The 13,713-nt window shown below is 37.3% G+C and overlaps 1 protein-coding gene and 1 non-coding gene across 14 annotated transcripts in view; both read left to right on the top strand.

Moving 5' to 3' along the window:
• Positions 1-13,713, top strand: part of LOC115429445 (ELKS/Rab6-interacting/CAST family member 1-like) — a 153,496-nt gene that overhangs the window by 137,091 nt on the left and 2,692 nt on the right. The window lies entirely within an intron of this gene.
• On the top strand, positions 791-901 carry trnal-caa (transfer RNA leucine (anticodon CAA)). The gene is made up of 2 exons: positions 791-828; positions 856-901. It is a non-coding gene; the product is annotated as a tRNA-Leu (tRNA).

Below are 13,713 nucleotides of genomic sequence, written 5' to 3'. Positions count from 1 at the left end.
ACAATATAATACAATACCCAAACAAACAAAAACACCCAGTCATTGTGGTGAAAATGAAAGATATTGTCTCAGCACATCAACCACAGCATGGCATCAGTGAACAGCTTTTGAACACAGTGCATATTGTTTTAATCCATCATGTGCACTGAATCAAGAGCGTCTTATTGGATGATATAACAATGCAGTGTATTGTTACAGCTCTCATGAATCTGTGCTCATGTTTGTAACATTTACATGCGATCCTCTATGTTAAGACGGAGCCTGAGACTTTTGTTCCATGCCGTCCTTCTCCTGCCCTCTTCTCTGTTTGCTTTGATCATTTTAAGAAGTCTCTACCATGTCAAACCCCAAAGAAACATTTACATTTGTAAACAAGGTTTGTTGACCCAAAGTAGCAAAGCAACACTGACTATGCAGCAGTGAAAACACTGTACAATCTGCATCCTGTACAGGTTGAACATACTCTGGGGATTTTAGGTTTTACTGGAATAAATTGTAAAACTGAGTAACATTAAGTAAAATTCATTGATAGTCATGGCTGCATGATTTGGTCAAAAATTCTTATTACAATTTTATTTGGATAATATTCTGGTTTTAGTCTAATATGTTCAGATATCAGTAACAGATTACTGATCATTTTAAAAATGTGTATTTATTCAACTCCAGCATACAAGTTTGACCTAGTGTGAAACTAAATAAATTAAATAAACTAAATATGTAAAACTAGACCAAATTTTAGCAGTTGTTCATTTTGCATGTCGTTACACATCTAAAATATCATTGTTTAATTGTCAGGATGGCCGAGAGGTCTAAGGCGCCAGACTCAAGGGTTATGTCCTTCCTCAGTAGAGAGGCTTCTGGTCTCCAGATGGAGGCGTGGGTTCAAATCCCACTCCTGACAAGGTTTTGTTTTACAGCCACAGCACCCTCAACACAGCTCCTCTGGTTAGTACACTTGGCTGGGAGACTTCCTGGAAATACCAGGTAATGTAATGTTCAGTTTTGGGGGGCAGCTGTGAAGGTTGGAGAAGCGGCTCATGACAATTTAATTCTCTGGACCAAAACAGAAATTGTGGACTGATGTTCCTTTAACACTAAACCCCCATGTGATCCCCAAGTGCCTGACATGGCAGCTCACTGCTCCCAGTCTGCAGTGTGTGGTGTGTTCCTGCATGTTCAGCTAGTGATGGGTTAAATGCTGAGGTTCAATTTCAGCGTGTGTTGCATGTCCACATGTACAATACACTGACAAAATAAAGACTCTTCTTCTTTTATACACACTGGACCTTTAAATTGCAACCTGGTTTAATAACCTACCTGTATATCTGAAATAAATGTATTAAATAAATTAGGGCTTCATAATATATCAAATTAATTCAGTTAATGAAGTAATCTAAAAAAATGTAAAAGATGCATACATTTAAAAATCCAGTTTATTCCTCTGAAGGCCAGTCTTGCTAAAAAAAAAAATCCAAAGTGCAACCTGTTTGATTGTTGTAATATATTAAGTGTGTTTGGTCTCTATAGTCGTATATGGCATGCAGTTTTAGTAAAGATAGAATATTATTTCCAATCATGTTCATTTTGAAAACGGCTGATTAAAATCCTAAATCATCCATAACCTTGAAAAAATTGAGATTTGAGATTTTTTTTGCATAATTCTCAGTTTTAATAGAAAATCGGTATGTTACAAAGCAACAGTAGCATAAAACAAGGCATCTTATGAAATTATAGATGTACATATTAGATATTTTGTCCCTCAATGCAGTATTAAAATCAGTAAAGAACATTTAGTCCCCAGGAAGAAAAATTCAGTAATTCAAGTGTAAAAGTACATTCAGCACATACTTGAAAATGCATTTACATGTAAGTGTCATATGTAGACAAGTAATACACTTTCCATTAGCCCTAAAATAGCTGATATTAAAATAGCAGAGGAAGCATTTCACACAACAATCACACAACACACAACTGCGTTAGATCAGATACAACTACTGTATGATGCTGCCTGTAGGAGCTGATAGTAGAAAGAAGAGTTTATAACTGAAGCAATGGGTGTGAGGTGGATTCTCTGTAAATGTACACCTGACCATTCAATCTGAACTGATCCTGTGTTGTTCTTTTTCAACTGGGACCACCTCAATATACAAACAGAACCAAGTGATCTCGGCTAAAGTCATTTTCACCCATCATGTTTCTGCTTAATCACCGAAACAGCGTCGAACCGAGTGGCGAGCTGTCAGCGAACGCCAGGTTTTCACAAGATGGATTTTCTGTGGATATTTTTCAGTCATATGTTCCTGTGTGTTTGTTTCCACGTCTCGCTTTAACCTCAGCTGAACTACAAAAGCAACAGTGATTCCAATAGTGAGGTTTTACTAAAAGAGCTGTTTTCTGTGCCACGGTCATAATAATAACCTTTATGGCTCAATGACGTCTCTAATGAGCACTGAAGAGAACTGGCATCGTTTTCCACACACTCACACAGGAAGTCTCTCTTTCTCTGGCCTGTGTCTCCCTCCCTGGCCTGAAGTGTGAAGGTATAAGAATTGGCCGTCCATGTGTGTGTGTGTTCCATTATGTGAAAATGCTTAGACAAACGTCACAGGTCATGTGTTTGTGTATATTGTGCGGTCAGTTTGAGCCTATACATGTCCACATATGTGTGTATTTGACGTATGTAAAAATGTATTAAGTGTTACTGGCCGAGTCGGGCATTGTATCGCTCCTCTTATGAATCCAGTATGAATTGTCAGCTCATGACTCTCTATCTACTAAAACAAAAACAGCTCCCAGTGATTGACTGTGAGTGTTTCTGAGCCAAGTCAAACTGGAGAAACCTCAGTAAAAATATATTTACAACTCTACAAGTCAATACCGCACAATTATAGACTTCAAATGTTCTTGCTGTAATAGTGTAATGTAATAGCTAAATAGAAGTTTCTCAAGGATGAAGAACAGAATACCTTTTCTTTAGTTTACAACAGGACTGACAGGGTCTGACAGTTGTTGAATTTACACAAATGGCACCATATCTGTCGGAAACAAAGAACAAAATGTACCTGATATTAAAATACTATAAGAGTTTGACATTATTAGAAAAAAACATTACATTTTTAGGAAGTATATTACAGCCATACATACACTGTTGCCCATAAAGTTGTAATAATGTAGTTTTCAGACTTTTTTAGTATTCCAACTTTATGGGAAACAGCGTGTATTGTATAAAGTACATAATTATATTAATATGTGGCTTTACATTAATAATTCTTTTTTTTTTTTTCAAGCAAATCTGGATTATAAAAGGGAAGACTTTGTCTGTGAGTCTTGAGCATCACACAAAATCCGTAGAGAGCTGACTGCTGCAGTTTGGCATACTTATGTATTTTTGTCAAGGAACTGACTAGCAAAAACGGCAAGTTGATAGAACCAATATTTTGGGAGATATTAGTAATTTTGGAATACAATAGCCTCCCAATGGCCAATCATGTTGCTATGCCCAGAATCATAGAATCATCATTTACGTGGGTTACCTAACAACAGATAAACAATTGGGCACGTTGCCATGGTGTCAAATTTCATGTGCAGAAACAGACACTCCAGCTGAGAGGTTATTCAACTGAAAATACCCGTGGAATTTACCAAGAAAGTAAAGGAATGAACTATGTCAGGGGATCTAGAACCCATTGTTCCCCGCAGGTTAACACGCTAGTATGATTTTATTATGCAAAGTTTACTGTTTTACCATGTTAGCAAACTAGGTTTAGCATCATCCCTTGGGCTCTTGCAGTTTCACACCTGGTTCAACTTGTCAAAATGCAAATTCCTGGCTCCAAAACTGCAGTTGAAAAAAAAACATCAGATGACACCATCATTTAGTCATAAAGTAATTTCAACATAGAAGGAAAGAATGAAGGAAGGAAGAGACTCGCAAAAATGGCAAGTTGATAGGACCAATATTTTGGGAGATATTAGTAATTTTGGCCTGACAATAGCCATTCCCAGAATCATAGAATCAAAGAACTGAAGTGGGGAAGTAGAGCCATGTTGCCATGGTGTCAAATTTTATGTGCAGAAAGAGACATGCCAGCTGAGAGGTTATTCAACTGAAAATACCAGTTGAATTTACCAAGAAAGTAAAGGAATGACCTGTATCAGAGGTCAGTGTATTATCTACCACATCTAGAACCCGTGATTCCCCACCGGTCAGCGCACTAGTGTCTTTCATATCCTCCTGAGACCCAGGGAAGTAAAAGTTTTGGCTTTTTTCCATTAAATAATTATCTTTATTAGAAACAGCATGATGCAACGTTTTGTTTTGTTTTTTTCAGTTGTTTTTTTTTTAAGTAAAGCTGTGAAACTCCTGTCCCCTACAGATGACACATGCATCGCTGGGTCTCAGGAGGATATAGGTTTCAATGTAATACAGTGTTATCACTATAAAAACAACAGAAAACTAAAACAGTTGATTTTTCTGGATGTGATCGCTGTTGTTTCATGTCTCTGGGCAACGTGATGCCCTTTTTGTGTCCTGTCAGGCTGTACATGAACAGATTGGGTGGAAACAGGAATGGGTGGATCTGAGGCTTTAACATCACAGCTGATAGGGCTGACTTATGCATTTGTACTGATACTGAGAATTTAAACATTACCACTGATAAAGATTGTTGTTTGACAGTGATAAAAAAAATTCTGCATTTATCGTTGACGTGACAGCGCCTGACAACAGTCTTCCTGTCTCCCTCTGTCTGTGACGGCTGTGTGTTTCTTAGAATAACTTTCCGCCTCAGAGAACAGTTCACATTGAAGCTGCGTAATGTCATAGATGGAGAGAATGTGAGCCTCTGTAAGAACCACATACTGTAACTGAGTGAAATGAAGCGACAAGGACATAAAGGCATAGAGCGAGGTTGTTTCGATGAGTTGAAATCTGATATCAAAGCTAAAATTCTTCAGTTCTCTTAAAGTTTAATTGGAATGATATGTAACTTGACTTTACTTTCCTAAAATCAGACAGGGCGAGGGGGAGCAGAGATGGTTTTCAGGTTGTGTCGGTCTGGGATTTAAACCTGTCCATTTCTGCAGCGCTGTGGCCTGGGGTCTCTCTAGGCTTTCATTAGTCAGCTCTGCTTCCTGCTCCAAGGATGATTGTTTTCTTTCTAAATATGTCACAGAGGTCCTCAACAACCATTAGACACACACTCACAGCGAACACTCACTCAAAATACAAAAGGCCGAGACAAGCCGACGCACTCACACACATGTGCGACCCTTCAGTTTCACAGCTACACACACATATTGGCCTTTGCTGCCCATTACAGTCTAACTGCTGGTTTTATGCAGATTTATTGAGTCCAGGCTTAATAGCTTTACCAGTCAGCCTCTTTTTTACATGCATTCATCTTTTTTTCTACCTTTCACTTCTTTTTCTCTGTCCTTCTGTCTGTCCATCACTCTCTCCTCCCCTTCCTCTTTATTTTTATGATCTCGTTTTTCTTCCTTTTTTTTTGTTCCGTCTCGACTAACTTTTCTTTTTCTTAAACATTGTATTTCTCCTCTTTTCTTCTTCAGTCCCACTTCAATCTTTGCCTCTATTTTGTAGCCCCTGTTTTTTCCTCTTTCTCTCATTTATCTGTTATTTTCTGTGAGAAGAAGAGGACAAGGTGTTGATAGTGGCAGGTAAAGGCCAAACACTTTAATTCATCAAACATCCTTTTAGTTTTCCCTCTTTTCTGGTCTCTGTCTGAAGAGCTTTTAGTTCACTGTGTGTTATTGTGGAGGCCCAGATTTGGGGTTTTTTTGCCCTGTGTTATTGCTGCAAACACTTCCTTCTACATGTTTCCTTTCCTGCTTCACAGCCAGGCATGAGAAATTAATATCTGAACTGAAAAGGAAATAATTCTGACTTAAAACCATCACAGAACATAAAGGTGCACTTAATGTCAGGTATATAAATAACATATTCCATTTAGAGTTATTGTCATTGTCAGTTAATCTACTGATTATTTTCTAATTTAATCAGTCAGTTGAATTAAATCAGACTTGACTGGCATTTTGTTGTACATAGTCAGGGTTTCTGTGGGTCATTCAAAAGCATTAAAAGTCATTAAATAGATTTTATGAAAATTAAGGCCTTAAATGGCATTAAAAAGCATTAAATTCGATGTCCAGAGGCATTTAAAAATTAATTGCATTTGATGGAAAAAAAAACATTTATTTTGATTATATAAACATTTAATAATTTTGATCGGAAGTATAGTGTGATGATTGACAGCGGAACCATTTAATTGTACTGTTTACGGCCGGTGCATGAAGTCACAACACCTGCACGCTGGTAATGCAACGTGCTGTGAGCGTGCTCATGCTGTAGCGAAAGAGCGAAGACAATATTTGCAAATGTCGGAAAAATAGGAAAATGCAAGTTTCAGCAGAAGTGGTTGGAGGAGGAACTATTCAGAATCTGGTTAAAGCCTGTCGACAGTAAACCATCATGTATATATAAAACTGTATCTCCAGTTAGACATGGGCATTAAATTTGTTTAAAGTGGCATTAAAAATTACTAAATTAGATTTGCTGATACCTGAAGAAACCCTGGTAGTGCAGGCAGAATGAATTTGTGTGTCTTTATCTAAACCAAAGTTCTAAAAACTACCAGCTACAATTACAAATCTAGCAATATGTATAAACCTGAGTATCTGGTAAAAGTGACACTGTAATAAAGTAAGAAAGGGTCTATAATGAAAAATGTTGTTTAGTGTTTTACAGCTCTAGATGGTTAGTGTGTTGTTTCGCTCACAGCCCATTTTACTGTCAGAAAACAACAAAGAAGAAGCGGCTAGAACCAGACAATGCAGACTCAAACCAATTAATCCATGATCTAAAAAGGTGCAGTTCTCATTTTAAACATTTACTTTAAATTGAAAGTTTATGTCATAAAGGATGCTGTAGGAAACTGACTGTTGTAGTTATTGTTTATGACATATATGACCATAACACGCGTAAAAACGGGTGGAGAGCAGAGATATTTGCGTCCTAGTTGAGTTAACGTTAAAGTACATATGGCTTTCACTGTATTATGTTTACTTCTAGAATGCTAAAGAGGCCTGGTTAAAAACACAGGTGCCCATAAAGTTGGAATAAAATATTGTTACCTCCTCTCATGAAATGACTGTGACAGTGTGTTTTATTCTTGAGAGATAAAGTATAACTGGGACTCAATATGCAACCATTACACCTGGTTAAAGGTGATTACTGATTGGAATAAAAAGAGGAACGTGTCTGAAAACAAAAATATTCCAACTAGTATTCTTTTCAACATTAGCTGTTCCTGCAGGCTTTCTTTGCTATACCTGTAGACATTTGTTTCAGGACCAACTATCACAGGCGCATTAATTGGATTTAATTGCCTGTGTTTTTTTAGATCGTCCCATTGAGAGGTTACACTATGCACAGCTGACACACACTATGTTTGTGCTGTTTATATCGGCTGCTATTGGTGTTGTAAGTTCAGGCTGGATAATTACTCCTGGAGGGCTAGTTTAAGGTTTACGTCTTTTATATTCTTTATAAATTCTCACTGAAGGTATCCCGCTACAGTTACCACACTTCCACAGACGCAGAACCCAACCTCTCTCTGCAGAAACGTGCTAAAGTGAACTATAAGGAAATGAACTTATACATGTAACTACTCAGACAGTAATAACAGCCGGGCCGGATGGGGGAGGGCACACCTACATTTCCTTGATTATTTTAATAAGTGCTTTAATAAGTGCTGTTGAACAAGTCACAGGACAGTCACACTCCCAGTTAACGGCTCCCTGAAGTCGCCCCTGTAAATATGAATATGTTCCTATGGTCAATTTGCACGATTAAATAACCTGCTAAAATAAAATGACCAAGTGATGTGGAATCGCCCACAACGTGCACTTCCTCTGTGTGTTTTTTTTTTTTTTTTTTCAGCTGCTGGGAGTGCAGTATATTTAGTCCTTCAGGAGCAGTTTTAGATTCAGGTCCTTGAGCTGTATTCCCACTGCAGCTCGTTAGCAGAGCTGCCTGGACAGCAGCGGCACTATGACAGCGGACGAAATCACACACATTCGGCCCTGACTCAGTCACTTTTGGGCTCGGTGCAGGACAGGCAGCCAACTTATAAAACACACTACATACAGTAAGCCTGTTAGAACATAATGGTTTAAATTTAGAGAAAGCCAGTGAGAGACGGATTATAACAGTCCATACAGGCCTATTATAATTTATCCCTTTGCTCTTACTCATAGTGTTTCTGTGCCACCACTCAGGGCTGCTGCTGACGAGACTGGAGCCTTTTGAAACCTCTTATGATCATATTTCCTGCATCTTTGTGAGCTATTTCTGGTTAATCTTGGGTCAAGCATTGCCCTCCAGGACAAGCTCTGAATGAATGTCCACATTGTCATCTAATTTTGTTATCCCAAGTCTTCACTGGCCCATGACTTAATTATTGACTAAATGTCACCAAAATATGTTAATTAGTTTTTAAGATTATCTGCCAATTATCATGCAAACATACTAATAAAAAAAATACATTAAATGACTAATTATATATTTTGCCAACTTGTGTACTTACATTATATCAAATGTTTCCCACAATGTTCAAATTCAGAGAAATGCGTCATTTTATTGAACGTAATGGCCCGTTTCATTTGATTGCCTGTCACTGCCGTCATATCCTCTTTAATATGTTAACATTTAATCTTTCTTGGTGCTGTTTCATTAGAGTGAAATCACATAATAATAATAATAATAATATGGACACAATTTTAATAAATGACTTCATCTGTAAACACATCTCTGAGTCACGTCAGATAGTGGTAATACAACTCCCATGACCCCATGGTACTTCATGATGTCATCTACTTTTATTATTGTTTTGATTGAGAGATTAGAAATGTATAAGAAATATATATTTTGTTGTCATTATGAAACGGAACCCAAATGAGTAATGAGTACCTGATGTAACTATTTGTTGAGGTTTTTAGATTGAAACATCAACGTGGATGTATTGGATTATTTTACATAAACTTGTCAAATACAGGTGAATGCAACTGTAAGACCTCTGGCCTTAGATTCACCTGTTAATGAAAGGTAACTAAGATGTGTGTCTGTACCAAGTGGTTGACCTGTTCAAGGATGGCCTAATGTGCTCCAGTTTGATAATATATGTGCACTCTTTCTCTGTCTGCACTTCTTCTCGTTTATCATTTGTTGCACCCTCTGTCTCTCTTAATCTCTCTGTCTCTATCTCTTTACTGAGTTATGGTTTCTTTAGAAAACATTAGCATTCCTCTGCAAAGAGGTTCAGACTCTGCAATGTGTGTCAAGGGGTCAGAGCAGGCAAACACACACACACACACACACACATCTCATACCCTTATTTCATTCCCAGGCTGATAACCTGTCTGTTTTTCACTCTGTGCACTTGAGTGTGTGCATGTGTGTGTGTTTTGCACAATTGCAAGGCTTCTTCTGTGTGTGTGTGTGTGTGTGTGTGTGTGTGTGTGTGTGTGTGTGTGTGTGTGTTTGTCTCTCGGCCCCTGATAAGGCAGATAATGATCCATCACGATAATGGGGCTTTAACGACTGCAGTAAAAATCATCTTCAACAAACCCTCACACAAACACACACACACACAGTCCTGCTTCCTGCAGTCCTCTCTATCACTCACTAAATCGGAGTTTGTGCCTGTAACACACACTTTAGGCTCCTGCTGCATGACCACATACACACCTGTCGTGTCAGACACCAAACCACTGAATCATACACACATTCACCAATTCTTACATTAATGCTGCTCATAAACCAAACACACACACTCTGACATAACGCTAATATTCAACCACATGCTCCTAATTTTCTGTCCACGTACATTATTTCATCTTGTCTCCTGTGTGACCACACACTGAGATGTGATCTACAGGAGCTCATAACCACAACATGCAAAACAAACCAAATGTCATCACTGGACTCTGTATCAAACAGACATATTTGTATTTATTTCTTCTGACCATCATGAGTCATGGATTGAACATAGCAACAGGGGAAGTATTGCTTAGCAACACTGAGTTTTTGTTGGTTGTGGACCAATTTTTTTTTTCTTTTCTCATTACTATTCTGTTTACAATCTAAGGCAATAATCCTATTTGTTTCTTAAATGATAAATGTCTTTAAAACATCTTTAAATTGAGAAACCTGAACTCACTCAAGTGAAATTAAATTAATAAGGCACAGAGAAAGGCCTACTGAGACTTTGCACTGATTTTCTTTTCCCAATCAAGAGTAATATCAGATCATTTGACATTCATTGTAATAATTATCAATATCAAATTAAAGTATATTAACTTAAGCATTCCTACAGGGTTCAGGAACAGGCTTGTGTAGTTCATCTGTTATAAATGCAAGCATTCAGTTCTGTACTTCTGACCTGTACCTGCGATCAAGTTTTAAGAACTGTTCAGTTCCATGTATATATAGAACATTATCAGAATAAGTGAATATCTAGTTATAATATAGAAGAATGTATAAAAATATTACATTATTGTATGTTGCCTATTTGTAATTAATACAGACTATCATGATAAGGAGATGTTATCACATTTATTAATGATTGTATTTGTAGTAAATACTTGAAGTGCATATAAATATTATAGTTTATATTAAAAAAAGATTGATTATGCAAATCTGTGTGTGAGGTGGCTAAAAAAGTGTATATGAATCGTTTGCATGGACGCTTTGTGTTATTGTAAAAATATATATAAAAAAGTGTGTTAAAGCAAAGGAAGTGGAATTAATTTAATTATTAGTTTGTAAAAAGGGGGTGGGAGTTTATAAGTTATACTTCTTTCCACTCCTTTTCGAGCGCCGAAAAATTTAGTTTGACCAAGTTGTATGGTTCTTTGTTATCTGATGATTCTATGTGCTCGAAATAAAATTAAAACTAACTGACTAACACGTGCAGACTGTGTAGGTAAATGTGCACTGGCATGCTGCACATATACAGTGAAACTAGCAGAACCTAAGCTACAAAACCTAAATAAATAAAAGTAATCATTTTTATTGATTGCCTTCATTAAAACTATGCTGGTCACATAGGAGGAGATGAACTGTCGATAAGCAGTGAGGTCTGAACACAGTGCTCCATCTGTTAAATCTTTATTCTACTGCTTCGTAGAACCGTCTCTATCAGGTCAAGGTTGTGTGAGTCAAAGACAGCAGACACATGTTTATCTCCTCTCAATCGTCTTATAACCTTATCTTTACTGCCGTGTTTTTCTGGGGGATTGCAACTAAAATGCAAAGCCATTAAAATGAATTACCTGCAGCCACACATAAACTGCCACATATGTGTGCTCTGCTAAGGAAAAGCTTTCTCACACAAACACACACACAGACCCTGTGGCTTTTGTCCGTGGGTGTTCAGTCAGTAAAGTGGAAATGATGAAAGTGTGGGTACAGACGATTGGAAAAAGCTGCAGGTGATGAAAGTCGGACTACTCCTTTGTCTTGTTCGATAATTTCACGGCAAACGATGACTTCCATCCGCTACCATGTTGATTTTTTTTCTCAAGAATAAAACTGAGAAACATTGATTCATAACTCCAAAAATGACTTCAATTTTAACCGCAAAGCATTATGTTTCCTGTTATAACACTGAGGATGAGTGAGTCAGAACGTGTTTGTGTGGTGAGGGGTGGGGGGTGGTTCCCCGCTGTCTGTTGCTAATGGGGCTTGTAGAGGAGGCCAAATTGTGCTAAACCCAAACTCACAGACACAGTATAGACACACATGCACAGAGAGGGGCGGAGTGGTCGAGCCTCATTACTCCCTTCACATGGCTTAATACTCTCCTTCACCTCCTCCCTCTTTCAGTCACTCATTCTCTCCATCCATCTCCTCGCTTTTCCACTCATTTCCTTGTCCTCACTGTCATATTCTCCTCTCTCTCCACCTTTTCCTCTCTGTGGCTCAAAAATATCTTCCTTTAGTTCACTTGCTATGAAAAGCCGAATAATTACATAGCTGTACAATACAAATCTGTAGCAACCTCAAGGGTTTCTGTTTGTATTGGTCTGTATATATTTATGCAGACATGTAATCCCAAATCCAAACATAGCAAAAGGTATTAACATAAGTACTAAATAAACATTTTCAGCTCTTGGATGTAACTAGTTCCATTACTTGCCTGGTCAGCAGATTCTAGGTATTTGTATTATGCAGAGTAAAAGTGAGAAGTTGTCATAAAACTAAATACATAGAGCAGAGGCTTTACTTTACGTAAAGTAGATTAGTAATATGTAGAGATACACTTTATAGACGAAAATATAGGGGCACATTACACCTACAGCTCGTAGAACTTCCCATACCCAGTGATCTGAAATATTACCATGATAAAGCTGTTCATGTCAGATATTGCCAATAATTGTCACAGTAAATGTCATATTGATATCCTATATTATAAAAGGGAAGTGGACTCTGTGTGTGTGTCTCATGCATCACACAAAATCTGGAATGAGCTGACTGCTGCAGTTTGGCATGCTTATGGATTTTTGGTCAAAGAAGAGACAAGCGAAAACAGCAAGTTGATAGGACCAATATTTGAGGAGATATTAGTAATTCTGGAATACAATAGCCTTACAATAGCCTTGACCAGAATCATAGAATCATAGAATTGAAGTGGGTTGCCTAGCAACAGATGAGCAATAGGGCCACATTGCCATTGTGTCAAATTTCATATGCAGAAACAGACATGCCAGCTGAGAGGTTATTTAACTGAAAATACCAGTAGAATTTACCAAGAAAGTAAAGGAATGAACCGTATCAGAGGTCAGTGTATTCTACCACATCTAAAACCTGTGGATCCCCATGGGTCAACGCACTAGTTTATTTTAAGTCTGAAGGTTGACTTTTCTGTTTGAGTGAGAGTTGAATAAACTAGGGGGAACTTATAGTATAAAATTATGTAAATTAAAAACCAGAAATACTGTATAATGATTAAAAATAATCAGTGTTAAGTAAAAGTAAATAAAAACTAACTCTGAAGCGTTATAAGCGTAGGTAACAACATAAACAACATTAATCATAAAGATGAAATAAAAAAGTGACCAAAATGATATTATGACATGGGTCATTTTTGTTTTGCAGTCCAGCCCCTGTTAGGTATGAAACACCTGAATTCATTGTGTCCGTATACGTTTGTCCATATAGTGTACCTGAAAAATGTACTTTAGTACAATGTATTAACTACTGTACACTGTTGTATATAAAGTTGAAATAAAATATTTTTACCTCTTCTCATGAAATGACTGGGACAATATGATTTATTCTTGATAGATTAAGTGTAACTGGAACTCAGTATGTAATTGTACCTGGTCAAAGATGGTTACTGATGTGTATAAATAGGAATAAAAAGAGAAAGGTGTCTGAAAACAACATTAGTACAACTTTATGTGCAACAGTGAGTAAAGTATTTCTGCTGTTTTACACCCTATCTCTGCTGATCAATAATGATCATACGCTGTACCTAACAGACTCACAATCAATGTGAGTCAGTATTACGACAGTATTACAAGACACTGGGTAAAGTATGACATTCTCTATTTGCACTTAAATGTCATTTTGCACCTTCTCATACTGAATATTACAACTTGTTTTGCACCTCACAGTTTGATCTATCTATC

Source organism: Sphaeramia orbicularis, chromosome 12 (genome assembly GCF_902148855.1).
Source record: "Sphaeramia orbicularis chromosome 12, fSphaOr1.1, whole genome shotgun sequence".
Lineage (NCBI taxonomy): Eukaryota > Metazoa > Chordata > Actinopteri > Kurtiformes > Apogonidae > Sphaeramia > Sphaeramia orbicularis.
This window is presented reverse-complemented; position numbering and strand designations above follow the sequence as displayed.